Source organism: Trifolium pratense, linkage group LG6 (genome assembly GCF_020283565.1).
Source record: "Trifolium pratense cultivar HEN17-A07 linkage group LG6, ARS_RC_1.1, whole genome shotgun sequence".
NCBI classification, from domain to species: Eukaryota; Viridiplantae; Streptophyta; class Magnoliopsida; order Fabales; family Fabaceae; genus Trifolium; species Trifolium pratense.
The window spans coordinates 18,448,218-18,462,396 of record NC_060064.1 but is presented as its reverse complement, the minus strand read 5'-3'; positions in this window follow the sequence as shown (position 1 = coordinate 18,462,396).

Genomic DNA, 14,179 nt, shown 5'->3' with positions numbered 1-14,179 from the left:
TTATTTTAGATTCACTCAACTTGATTTATGAACTTCAATCCAATACTTAATTAAGTTAATTTTCAATTTGTAGTTCAACTCAATAAATTTAATTAATTTAATACAAGAATATGGTGAGAGAAAAACTGAAAAAGTCCCGTAAAAAAGGGTGAGACAAAAACAATAAAAATTGTTAGTTACCTCAAGAGGATTATTCTCTACAGTTGCGCGCGAATGATATATTTAGTTAAAAAAAATAGTAAAAATTAAATACAAAGTTGAAAATAGTTGAAAAATAAATGACATTTTTTAGATTTTTTTTTTTTGAAAGATTTTTTGTTGTTGATATAAGGACTAATATTTTTTTTAACAAACCAAAATGAGATATATTAACATAGACAACCTCCCCAACACAAGACGTACCGAGGTAGACTACAAAAATTTACAAAGAGTTAGAGAAAAAAAACCATAAACAAATCACACAAGAAAGATATAACAAGAAAGATATGACTTTCGTTCTTATGAGATTTTTCTATGCGGAAGAAAATTATTGGATAAAAAAAAGGACTAAAATATTATGTTGCCTATTTTTTTTAATAATTTTACGGGTTATATTCATATTAATACGGGAACCTAATTTTTTTGGATATATCTACGGGTCTTATATTTTTACTCTTATATTAGTAAAATTGTTTATTTTTTTTATAATTTTACGAGTTATAGTCATATATTAATACAAGGACATAATCTTTCATGTGAATTCTACGGGACCTATGTTTTTCCTTCTTTTTTTTTTAGACTAACAACAAACAATATTCATTTATTCAAGTAAGTAGAGTACGTGTGAATCTGCACTGAATCTGAATCGAAGCAAATCTGCAAATCTGAACAAAACAAACATCGTACTACAACAGAATTAAACCGAACACCGTACCAAGACGCGAACTCAAGACAAAAAACTCTGCACTAAGACGGGATTAAAACAACATCAGACAAGAACAACAAAAGAAAACTCAAATGAAACATAAGAATGTGTGAAAATCACTTATTTAAATAAAAAAATCTACTATATAAGAGAACAACATACATCTATCTACTATATAATGTATGAAATTCCCAATTTGCCCCTTTTTCATTTGTTGACACATAATCAATTCAGGGTTATTTTGTGTCTTTATCAAAAAAAGTTTGTAGAAAAATGCTAAAAAATTTCTTAGTAGGATTCGAACCATTAACCTTTTAATTACACATCTTATTACATTAACCACTAAGCCATATGAATTAATTTGTTATATTTTTGGAACCAACATATAATCAATATGAGTTAAGTTAAAAGAAGAAAGGGAAGTGTTTATTTTTTTTCTTTTTTATAATAGGAGAGTAAAATTCATGTACAAATAAAAGGAGAGATTCAATGGAATTCTTTATGTCAACGTCATAAGTGCATTATACCAAATAAGACAACAAATGTATGGTTTTTTTTATTTACAATATAGAGGTATATAGTGTTGTTTCCATTTATTTATGATATTTTTTTTTGAGTCCAACCTTTTCTTTAGTGTAATTTTATCATTTATTGTTTATGTTTTGTTATTTTAGATTCACTCAACTTGATTTATGAACTTCAATCCAATACTTAATTAAGTTAATTTTCAATTTGTAGTTCAACTCAATAAATTTAATTAATTTAATACAAGAATATGGTGAGAGAAAAACTGAAAAAGTCCCGTAAAAAAGGGTGAGACAAAAACAATAAAAATTGTTAGTTACCTCAAGAGGATTATTCTCTACAGTTGCGCGCGAATGATATATTTAGTTAAAAAAAATAGTAAAAATTAAATACAAAGTTGAAAATAGTTGAAAAATAAATGACATTTTTTAGATTTTTTTTTTGAAAGATTTTTTGTTGTTGATATAAGGACTAATATTTTTTTTAACAAACCAAAATGAGATATATTAACATAGACAACCTCCCCAACACAAGACGTACCGAGGTAGACTACAAAAGTTTACAAAGAGTTAGAGAAAAAAAACCATAAACAAATCACACAAGAAAGATATAACAAGAAAGATATGACTTTCGTTCTTATGAGATTTTTCTATGCGGAAGAAAATTATTGGATAAAAAAAAAGGACTAAAATATTATGTTGCCTATTTTTTTAATAATTTTACGGGTTATATTCATATTAATACGGGAACCTAATTTTTTTGGATATATCTACGGGTCTTATATTTTTACTCTTATATTAGTAAAATTGTTTATTTTTTTTATAATTTTACGAGTTATAGTCATATATTAATACAAGGACATAATCTTTCATGTGAATTCTACGGGACCTATGTTTTTCCTTCTTTTTTTTTTAGACTAACAACAAACAATATTCATTTATTCAAGTAAGTAGAGTACGTGTGAATCTGCACTGAATCTGAATCGAAGCAAATCTGCAAATCTGAACAAAACAAACATCGTACTACAACAGAATTAAACCGAACACTGTACCAAGACGCGAACTCAAGACAAAAAACTCTGCACTAAGACGGGATTAAAACAACATCAGACAAGAACAACAAAAGAAAACTCAAATGAAACATAAGAATGTGTAAAAATCACTTATTTAAATAAAAAAATCTACTATATAAGAGAACAACATACATCTATCTACTCTATATAAGAAAACAACATACATATGAAATTCCCAATTTGCCCCTTTTTCATTTGTTGACACATAATCAATTTAGGGTTATTTTGTGTCTTTATCAAAAAAAGTTAGTAGAAAAATGCTAAAAAATTTCTTAGTAGGATTCGAACCATTAACCTTTTAATTACACATCTTATTACATTAACCACTAAGCCATATGAATTAATTTGTTATATTTTTGGAACCAACATATAATCAATATGAGTTAAGTTAAAAGAAGAAAGGGAAGTGTTTATTTTTTTCTTTTTTATAATAGGAGAGTAAAATTCATGTACAAATAAAAGGAGAGATTCAATGGAATTCTTTATGTCAACGTCATAAGTGCATTATACCAAATAAGACAACAAATGTATGGTTTTTTTTTTTTTTTTTACAATATAGAGGTATATAGTGTTGTTTCCATTTATTTATGATATTTTTTTTTAGTCCAACCTTTTCTTTAGTGTAATTTTATCATTTATTGTTTATGTTTTGTTATTTTAGATTCACTCAACTTGATTTATGAACTTCAATCCAATATTTAATTAAGTTAATTTTCAATTTGTAGTTCAACTCAATAAATTTAATTAATTTAATACAAGAATATGGTGAGAGAAAAACTGAAAAAGTCCCGTAAAAAAGGGTGAGACAAAAACAATAAAAATTGTCAGTTACCTCAAGAGGATTATTCTCTACAGTTGCGCGCGAATGATATATTTAGTTAAAAAAAATAGTAAAAATTAAATACAAAGTTGAAAATAGTTGAAAAATAAATGAAATTTTTTAGATTTTTTTTTTTGAAAGATTTTTTGTTGTTGATATAAGGACTAATATTTTTTTTAACAAACCAAAATGAGATATATTAACATAGACAACCTCCCCAACACAAGACGTACCGAGGTAGACTACAAAAGTTTACAAAGAGTTAGAGAAAAAAAACCATAAACAAATCACACAAGAAAGATATAACAAGAAAGATATGACTTTCGTTCTTATGAGATTTTTCTATGCGGAAGAAAATTATTGGATAAAAAAAAGGACTAAAATATTATGTTGCCTATTTTTTTTAATAATTTTACGGGTTATATTCATATTAATACGGGAACCTAATTTTTTTGGATATATCTACGGGTCTTATATTTTTACTCTTATATTAGTAAAATTGTTTATTTTTTTTATAATTTTACGAGTTATAGTCATATATTAATACAAGGACATAATCTTTCATGTGAATTCTACGGGACCTATGTTTTTCCTTCTTTTTTTTTAGACTAACAACAAACAATATTCATTTATTCAAGTAAGTAGAGTACGTGTGAATCTGCACTGAATCTGAATCGAAGCAAATCTGAACAAAACAAACATCGTACTACAACAGAATTAAACCGAACACCGTACCAAGACGCGAACTCGAGACAAAAAACTCTGCACTAAGACGGGATTAAAACAACATCAGACAAGAACAACAAAAGAAAACTCAAATGAAACATAAGAATGTGTGAAAATCACTTATTTAAATATTTTCTTAATATATTAACTAATTTTTAAAATACTCGTTATTATCAAAATAAACTAAAATTATATATAAATTTTAAAACATTAAGTTTATGAGTTCTCTCACTTATAAAATATCAAACCTTTACTTTTTTAAGCAATATAACACCGTACCTCAAACTTATCACAACAATTTATTAAATGAAACAAGCAAAAAATTTAAAAATAAAATAAAACAATAGACATATTTTTATCTCGACAGGTGTTTAAAATAAAAAGATAAACGTATTTCTTAATAAGTGGCTTTCTTGTAGCATGAGCCTTGATATAGCGTGCTTGACTTTTAGTGCCCGGTTTACTTGTTAACTAGGAATAAACCCGTGCGTTGCACGGGTTCGATTAAAATATATAATTAAAATATTTTTATAAATAAAAAAATAATGATTGTGATAACTATAATCACATATAGTTAAATAATATATATTATTTTAAAATATGATTATGTTTAATATTAGTATATGAGTAAAAAAAAGATTGTTTAGAAATATTAGATTTTTTATTATATCGTAGTTTGTTTATATTTTAATGTAATAGATCTCTTATAATATTTCGTAAGTTTGAAAGGATGTATCATTTTTTATTTTATTAGTGTAAATATATAAGATTTTAGTTTTCTTTATATGAGTTGCAATTTTATAGTCAAATGTCACTTTGTTTTTTATTTTTGATGTATTTCTTATTTTATTATTTTCAATAAGAGTTGGAGGCATACCTAATTATACTTGTAGACAATATTGCTCATGAGAAATGTTAAAATAAGTTTTGATTATAGAATATGATTCATATATGGTGGCTTTGCCTATTTGTTCCGCGTGATCTCATTTTTTGAAAATTATGTATCAAATAGTGTATTTGCTTACTACGTTCTATGCAATTTAAGGTTCCAAATAGCTTATCTACTTACTCATCTCTCGTTCTCTTGGAGTTTATTCTCACTATTCACTTGGTGAAATTTTATTCCAACTTTATTAGTCCCAATTTTTTAGTCTATTGTTTGGTTCACATTTTTTTTTGCTTGGTCCTTTTGTTTTTGGTTTGTTTTTCTTTTTCTTGGCGACGTTTGTGTCTCTACAAAATTATTGTTAGTTTTTGTCCCTCTTATTTAATATTTTCTTGAACATTTATTTTATTTTTCTTATTATATTATATAAACTCGAATATTTGTTGTTGTTAATATATAAGTTTGGACGAAGATTTTATATATTTGAATTTAGGTTTAGTTATTTGGTTAAGGTAAAGAAAGTTTTATAGATGAATTTAAGATTTAACATGTGTCATTTTCTTATTTGCTTAAAGAAATGTCATCTTATTCTTATAAATATTCCACTATTTTATTTTCAGCCGTAACGTAAACAATCTTTTAGAATATGTACTTAATTTATCCAAAAAATTATATTATTATGTAAATTAAATTAATAATTTTTGAATTATTGGTGAATTTTAGTTGTGTGTAAATATGTTTAAATATATGTGTGATTATATTTTCTAAATATATGTAAATATATTTTAACATCTACGGTTTTAATAATTTCTAAAATTTATTTTGACAAATGAGCATCAACAATTTTTATTTAATAATTTTTGTCTTTTTTTAATTTAATTTAGAAAGTTTTTAGTACAATTCTAAGTGGGAGGAAAAAGTATTTAGCACAATTCTTTTCATCGATTCATTTTATGGTTGTAAGAATAAGATGACATGCGTAGATTAAAATAGGACCGTCTATTAAAATTCATATATATTCATATTGAACCATCCAGGATTAGGCAAATGTTATACGATAAATGCATGAAGATTATATATTTGGACAACCTCTAAGTCAAGTTGAATCAATATACTTCTTGCATGTATTACAATTATAAGAACCGCATGACTTGAGTGTCAACTACAAAAAAAAAACTTATTTTAATTTCTACTTTGTTTTTGTTTCTATATTTCTCTTGATCGAGATAATATTTAAATATAATATTTAAAAATGAGAACCTACACATTATAGACAATATTGTAGACAATATAATATTTAAAAATGAGACACATATTTATATTTCTAAATTATTTGGATTGTCCTCTTTTAATTGAATGCCTCCAACATCAATATACCCTCGATCTATATAAATTTTAAGGCACTTCAAAATCAATAAATAGAAGTCTCTTTTATCCTCTTCAACTTATTCACATGAAAAAAAATAATCATATTCCTATTAATCAACAATTTTTTATACAAATCTTCTACCTTATATAAAATAATAAATGAAAAAGAAAATGAGAAACAAATAAGCTAAAACATTAGACTAATAAAATAATAAATGAAAAAGAAAAGTTGTCTAATTACAAACATTATATCAATAAAAAAAATGATGGTTTACAAACTCTCATTAGAGTTAAATACACATCCTTACATGAGGTGTCATTTCATAGGCTTTATAAGGAGCAAAGATGCAACGTAAGCAAAAATAGAAGTATGTTTTATCCTGTTCTCCTCCTTCACATTAAAAAATAGTCATATTCATATTAATGGATTCAACTCAAAGTTTAATTAATCATTGAATAAAACACCGGTTGATATTTAAAAAAATATTCAACCTAAAAGAAATATAAAAAATTATTAGAGATGTTCTAAACTCAGAGTAGTAGAAAAATTCCAATTTACAAATATATTAATAGGCAACTATCACATATATGTATATCAATTTCTTAATCAATCACATGTAGACATACCTGATATTCCAATATACTTATGATGTAACTATATATATGCACACGATAGCTTTTAAATCAATTCAAGAGACTATAATGTGTAACTTTAACATATGGAAGGTGAAGATGCATAACTTTTTCTCATGGAGATGTCAGACAAAGAAACCATAGAGTTTTTGTCATGAGATAGATAAATTAAAATTTTGTTAAAACATAGAAGCTAGACTTCAATGTAAATTTACATATTCAATATGGTGGTGATAATTAGCTTTTGGGTTAACTTTATATAGAGCTTGTGTTTGATAATTAGCTAAATTTACATATTCAATATTAGTGTCTCCAAGAATTCTTTGTTTTCAATTGCATTAATAGGGAATTGTAACATACAATATATATTTTAATAATATATTGCAATGCAATTAATAAAACAATAACATGATGCATCGTTCCACCTTTCATTGCTTGCAATTCATTTTTGTCTCAATTCAACAACAATAAATTGTGTTAGTTTTTTTTTTAATATATTATTATTGTTTATTATTTATTATTAGAGTAACTCTATTATATGAAATATGAAAAAGTTTTAATAGAGATTGTAAACTTTTTTTTATAGAGTGCCACATCCAATTTCTTTTGAAAATCCATCCAATTTTTGATAATTCTAATGGATATGTATAAATCGATATCGATAGTTGGTCCCTTTTAATTAAATTTTTCATTTGTCATTTAGGGACCAATTAACTATGAAATGAAGAGAATTCCAATAGTCTTAGACACTTTTTTTCTTTCTTTCTTAGTATTGAAAGAATATATTTTGTGGTTATATTGGTCCCTTTTAATTAAATTTTTCATTTAGGAACCAATTAACTATGCAATGAAGAGAGACACACGTTTTTTTTTATTAGTATTGAAAGAATTTCGATAGTCATGAATATTTTGTGGTTATATAAATCTTATATATTAGTTGGTCCCTTTTAATTTAATTTTTCATTTTAGTTAGTTGGTCCCTTGTGTAAGAAGTTATATAGTGATAATTTGATATATTGATAATTAAAATTAAAATGATTTAATTAAAGATAATTAAAATTAAAATGATTTAATTTAATTAAAAGAGATGATGAAAAGGTTTTTTAATAGAGATTGTAAACTTTTCTTATAGTATAAAGGTGATAAAAAAAATTTGGGGCCTAAATCCTTTACCAAAAAAATTATTTTTGGGGGTCTAAATCTAGGGCTTCAACACCCTCCACCTATTCGAAAGTACAAAGATTAAGAAATACTATTCTTTTTTTTTAGTTTGCATGATATTATAAAAATTTAACATTCAACATGTCATCTTATTCTTAAGACTATCTCACTATGTACTCACTCATAACTATAATATCTTATCTCCTAAATCCTATTATGCTTAGAGAGTAATTTAAATAATAAAATAGATAAATATAATATAACATTTTATATTACTTATTAAGATTTCTTTGCCTTTTATTTGTCAGAATTATTTAGCTAGTGGTTTCGTTTATCATTTTCACCATATGCTTAATTCTTTTTCTTTTCTATTTTGGTTTAATTTTATTTTTCTTAGTGAGGTTTATGCCACTATCCTCTCTTTAATTTGTTTGCATCTTTAATTTTATGTGTCTTTTTAAGCAATGGAATATCAAAATTAGTAGTTAAAATATTGGTGTAATAAAAAAGTATAAATTGTAAAGTAGTGACTAAATTGCTACGCCACTTTTCCTTCATCAATCAAACAAAGTATTTGTCTTAGAAACTAAATGGAATCTTACGATTTTTCTTAGTGACTTAAATGAGTTTATTCTAAAAGTAATAAAGAAATTAAAATACAACTTAGCTCAATTGCAAACTTGAAAACCTTCGTACCAGCCCAATCCACTTATTTGAATCCTAACCAAGATGATTAAGCATATGAAAACACCTCCAACCAAGTAGAGATTAAATTATTCCAAATTTGCTTCATACGACCAACTTGTATTACATTTCCAAATCTTCTCTATTAATTAAAACCAAGTACCACTAAAAAAAAGTTAAGAAATTGCAGTTATATATATTTTTCATTGTCGCAATGTTATTCTTGAATATACATTTCATTGCTATATTTGAAAGAAAAAAAAGAACCTATCCCAAAAACAATGAGGAAAATACATTTGAAAATAGAATTACATTTTTCCTTGAAACAATAAGATAGTGTAGTTGATTTACTCAAGAGCAGACATAACTTGATGAAATTACTACAAAGAAGGTTAGAAAACACAAAAAAGAAAAAAATAAGATTACAAAATATGAGACCATGGGCAAGTAGTGATGTGTGAGTATCAATATTTATAAAGACCATTGTGGTAAAACATACATTTTTTTTTTATATATAATTATTGAAAGGAACTCCAACAATCATGAGGGTTAATTGTATAATATAATAATAATAATTTTGCAGTTATAGTTGCATCATATGAATACCTAAGGGTCAATCATAATTGTTTTTATCCCTTGTAATTAATCGTTTGATTGTTTTTTTTTTTGATAAGCTAATCGTTTGATTGTTGATTTAACCTCTTGCAATGTGTAATAATATATTAATATGATTTATCTTGGTTTTTTTAGAAAATTAGATTATATATATTTAATAACAATACTAAAAATTATATATACATATAATTTATATGTACATATTTTAGTGACATATGGATATATTTTTTTGGTTTTTACGTATGAATGTTTTATTAATCCATATATACGAATTAAGTTTTTTATTTGGGCAAGTATATGGATATTTAGGTTACTCTTAATTATTTAGTCATTTACGTTTTCTATTAATCCATATTTATCATTTTATATATGCCAAAATATAGTCTTTTGGAATTATGGGGGTTTCTTTTTCTATTAATGTATTAATCATTAGACATGAAATTTAATTTGTGGAGGATAAATTTTATTTTAGATATTTTTAATAATAATTAAGAGAAGTTGGTAAATTTTCAATAAAAATATGGAGTTTTTTTAGAGGTGCCACATCATCACAATGAAGGCCTATGAGCAATTCAACCTTCCTTTTACTAGTAAAAGATTTGTGGTTTTATTGCCCTTTTGTATGCCTTGTTGTAGGCTGCCTTAGTGTTTTATTGCCATTTTTTGTGCTTTGAGTTGTGTACAAGTAATAAATTTGCCATTAAAAAAAATCGTTGTGAAACTGAAGACGTATTTGATAATTATTGAAAAAGTAGGGGTAGGTATATCCCAACTATGTTTGCACTCTTACCCATCCATATCATATATATATATATATATATATATATATATATATATATATATATATATATATATATATATATATATATATATATATCATATTAGATTAATAAAAGGAAGAAAAAAAATTATACTTTACCCGAAGAACAAAAAAAAAACAAAAGAGTCAATTAAAATTTTCGATAATAGGAGAATTCAAAATTGTCCGCAAAATATCATCACGTGGTAAAGTAATGATTTCCATTATTTCATTTGAATGTAAATATGTCAAAGTTTAGCAAGCTATCCGCCCACATTAATTTGTGCTTTAAAGATAATATTAATATATTTAAGTAGAGAACATTTTCATTTAATAATTCATAAAAATTAATTTTAAAAAATTTAAATCCACCGGTTTGAAGAAAATATTTTTTATATTTGACGGTTTAACATATGTTTTTAGGACATATGTTAATTTTTCTTTTAAAATAAGCAATGGTTGGTAGATAATACTAATTAGTTTCTTTAATGCTGTTAATGGCTCCTGACCGTCACCTACAAATTTAAGCTACAAGACATACAAAGCATCCATTGTACAATGTGTGGTCTTTTATATATTAATTTCATTCGTCCTAGTAAAGAATTGTCTCAATATGTGTGGTCTTTTATATTTATAATGCAATCCTTTTTTGTGGTACACTAGTTACTTTTTTTTAATGGCAAAAAAAAAAAAATACTTATTTTCAAATTTTACTATTTAATTCATATTATATTTATCACTTTATTCTTTTTTTTTTACGGAAATTATATTTATCACTTTCATGTTAATATATATCATGTATTTTTTTTTTCGAAAGCTAAATAAAATTATATAATAAGTGTTCTGGTAAAAACTCAAAGGGAGTTGTATTATTGATTAAATGGTGTGATTACACTTGGTTTAATCCCAACAACTCTGGGAATTTTATAAGTCAGATGAAGATTTTTCTGTTCTGGTGAAGAACATAGGGGGTTGGTATTATTCAAGATTGATAATTGATACATGTATGATCAGAGAAAAAATTGATTCTCTTTACAAGAATGAAAAAATTGTTTAGAATGAATCAACTGTCTATGTAGAATCAGTGGAAAATTCTCCTTTCTTCTCTTGAAACAGACCTTATTTATAGGCAAAAAATCTCCTCTTGCTTCTTAAGTAACTCTGCCTTGCTTGGAGAGGAATTCATGGGTAGTGGGCGGTTTCTTTTCCTTCTTCTCCAAGCTTCTTCCTTCTTCTCCAAGTCATGGTGGATCATGCTTATCATGTGTTTTTCATGGTTGTTTTCATACTTCTCCTTTAGATGCTCCCATTGGACTTTTTTCGTATTGGGCCTTAATAAATCATTCCCTGGTCCATGGCCCGGTACAGGCCTGCTACACAGAACTAGTGAGGTGCATATGGCAAGCCAACTGCAACACCTGAAATAGATTAAAATTAAAATAAAGATAGTACAGAGAAGCTGAGGGGACAAAAAATCTGACCCGGCCAAACCACACAAATTACAAAAGTGTAGTAAGAACCCAGAAGGGAATAATATTAAATAATATTAGGATTAATTAGTAAAATGACCCTTAAAGATATTTTTTGTTTTAGATTGGTCCCTTAAAGAAAAAAAGGTCATAATAGGTCCCTTAAAGATATCTCCGTTAATCAGTTTGGTCCATAAAAAAAGGTCCGAATAAGATCAAACTGATTAACAGATATGTCTTTAAGGACCTATTCAGACATTTTTTTTCTTCTTTAAGAAACCTATTCAAATTTTTTTTCTCTTTAAGGGACCGATGTGAAACAAAAAGTGTCTTTAGACTTAAAAGAGTTTGAATTGTTTAAAGAGTTTGAAAGTATAAAATAATATTAAAAATTGAGTAGGATCTGTTTAATCAACCAAAAAAAAATTGTGAATTTTGATGTTCTAACCGGTTGATACTTGATATCACTTTGTGTCGCCTATCTCATTTTTCTAATCCGACAACTGTTGATTCATAAAAGAAAAAAGAATATAGTACAGAGAAAAACAAAATAGTTAAGTGAAGAACTGAGATAAGTTTTTGTGTGATTCATGCATCTCATGTGAAATTTAAGTCACCCAAAAAACCCACATTTTTTTTATAAGTTCTCGTGTGATTCATGCATAGTTACGTGTGAGACTTTGTCAATTATGTACAAGACTAATTTTTCACTATATATAAATTTGTATTTATCGTGTATTAAATCAATTAGTCTCACTCACTATTAGATCAATATGTCACATCTTATTTAATGGTAAAATTTATTAATACAATAGTAAAAAAAGTTTATAAATTGTAAAAAATTTCTCTCACTTATACGTTATAGACTTACTTCATTCGGACACAATTATAAACAAAAAACACTTTTTAAGTTTATTGAAAAAACAATGTATCCATTCAATAATATAGACCAAATACATTATTTTTTTAATGAATCTAAAAAGTGTTTTTTGTTTATAATAGCATCTGGAAGAAGTAATTTACGGGTCAATGTTTTTAATAAAATATAGGCTTAAATTCACTTTTGATCCCCCTATTTTCAAAAAAATGAAGTTTTGGTCCCCCTATTTTAAAAACTAACTTTTTAGTCCCCCAATTTTAACTTTTTTTGAGTTTTGATCCACCATCCCATTTTAGGGCTATTTTTGTTGATGTGACATTGTCATTAATGCATATCAGCGTCCACGTGGACAAATTTAATATCCATGTCATTATTTATTTTTAATTCAATAAAACTTATTTTATATAATATTTTAATTATTAAAATTATCGTATTTTTTAAAAAGAAATCAATAAAAAAATAATTCAAAAACATCAAAAATCACACCAAACAATCCATAGCCCCCATTATCATCATCCACTTATCCAGTTATCCTACTCTTCTTACCAATCCAGAAAACAAAATAATCACGTTTCACCATCATCATCGTAAACTCATTAAAATAAAAAATCCCAAAATTCACAACCTCTAATTTATTAAATCTAAGAAAAAACAAACAATCACAACATGGACATGATCCTCTTTGATTCAAATCAAACTATTGCATATTGAAAGCAAGTTTTGTGTTTCAAGAATCGCCAACTTTCATCATCATCATCCAACTTTATATAAAACCAATCTAGAATTCAACTTCAAACTTAAAACAATTTACGGGTTTTCATTCAAACTCATCCAAAGTCATAGATAGTTTAAATAGTATGAGTAATTTCTATTGAATCACAAAATCATCTCTAATTTCTTTTCGTTTTTAAAAATCCAGAAATTGTTGAGTTTGAACGGAAACTATAGGATTGGTAAAGGAATGATTCTCTCTAATGGTGAATAAAATTCTAGTAGTTGAAGGTTTGATAATTAGGGTTTCATATTTCATATTTTATAAGATTTAAAATTATTATCTCAGTTGAATATATAATTTTAATAATTAAAATATTTTATAAATAAAGTTTTATTGAATTTAAAAATATATAATAATGACATAGATATTAAATTTGTCCACATGAATATTGTCACATCATTGGTTAAAGACCGCATCAATAAAATTAACCCCAAAATGAGATGGGGGATCAAAACTCAAAAAAAAATGAAAATAGGGGGGACTAAAAAACTGGTTTTTAAAATAGGGGGACCAAAACTTCATTTTTTTGAAAATAAAGGGACCAAAAGTGCATTTAAGCCTAAAATATAAATCAACTTTTCTCTAGTTTTTTACGCCCCCAGTTTTTTATCTATTATTTTTCATTTAACTTTCTGTATTCTCAAGAAATTAATTAATATTGAGATAAATTGACATATAATAGATATTTATCTCTCAAAGAAATTAGATGTTATATATTGTTGGAAATTAAATTAAGTAGTAATTCCATCCATAAGATAGATAAGTGAGGTGTACCCGAGTTCAAACCGCGGCCTCTACATATAGAATGTAATGTCCCTACAAACTAAGTTAAGCTCACAAGAACAATATTATTATTATTTAT